This window comes from Eumetopias jubatus, unplaced genomic scaffold (genome assembly GCF_037043125.1).
Source record: "Eumetopias jubatus isolate StellerSeaLion01/CBP00866 unplaced genomic scaffold, mEumJub1_p1.0 scaffold_4, whole genome shotgun sequence".
In the NCBI taxonomy this organism is placed as follows: Eukaryota; Metazoa; Chordata; class Mammalia; order Carnivora; family Otariidae; genus Eumetopias; species Eumetopias jubatus.
In genome coordinates this window covers 30,115,246-30,116,511 of record NW_028274810.1, presented here as the reverse complement: position 1 = coordinate 30,116,511, position 1,266 = coordinate 30,115,246, and positions in this window count along the sequence as shown.

Genomic DNA, 1,266 nt, shown 5'->3' with positions numbered 1-1,266 from the left:
TGAAGCCTGATTTTATTTTGAAGAAATAATTTTCTCCCTTGAATTGGAGACCGCCTGTTTGATGTTGCAGGATTGGAGTCAGTATTTGAGCTCACACTGGGCGGGTTACTGAGCCGTACTTTTTTTTTTTTTAAAGATTTTATTTTATTTGAGAGAGTGTGTGTGTGCACGCGCACACACAAGCAGGGGTGGGGCAAAGGGAAAAGCAGACTCCCCGCTGAGCAGGTAGCCTGATGGAAGGCTTGATCCCAGGACCCTGAGATCACAACCTGAGCCAAAGTCAGAGCCTGTCAGATGCTTAACCGACTGAGCCACCCAGGCGCGCCCAGAATCCAAACTCTTTAGTTCTGTGCTATACTACTTCCCTGCATGTGAACTATCTAAGTTCAACCAGAAGTGCCACCACATACCAGAATAACTTATCCTTTTCCATTTATTGAAATGATGGAAAATATTTTTAAACAGTCTTCATTCAAAACCTCAAAATTCAACTCTAACAGAGCCTTCTAAGTTCAAGATATGTTAATTTACATTTTTGTTTCTTAATCAGCTCAAGTTTCCTTGAAACTTCAGTAAGCATATGGGGCAACACAATTTAATATTTGCACCATTATCAACTGAGTTAATAATAATTGAGGAATTATGTAAACATTTCTTTTTCTTGGCAAACTCAAGAAATTGGTTGGTCTCGGTGTTTTTGAAAGCGTGAAACCTTTGCCAAAGAGATCAGACTTCCTGATATGTCTTTGTGTGCATTGAATTAAAGGTGAATTTGTATGTTTCTTGTTGTAACATTTTTGGAAACGTTTTCGCTTGTGTCTGCATTTTAGGAAATCTTTGGTTTATAATTATTTGTCAGGGGTGACGAATATTTGCAACCATTTCAAATAACTTTTTTTCTTAGAAGTTTAAATTTTTACTCTTGTACACTGTTGGTAGGGCTATAAATTAGAATAACCTGTGGACAGCAATTACACATATAGCAACATTTAAAAGCATTGTCCCAGAAATTGTTAAAAGAAATATATCCAATAGGCCTGCCCCCCCAAATATATATCCGAAAGTATTGACTCTGCATGCAATGATGTATTTATGAGGATATTCATTGCAGAATTGTATTTAATAGCTGCATTTCCACATTCATATGATGACATACTAGGCAGTCATTAAAAATAGAGGGGCTGCCCTGGGACAATTTCTAATATGAATTAAGTGTAAAAAAACACTATTTCTAAAAAGATACATAAGAAATTGCTAATGAAAAAG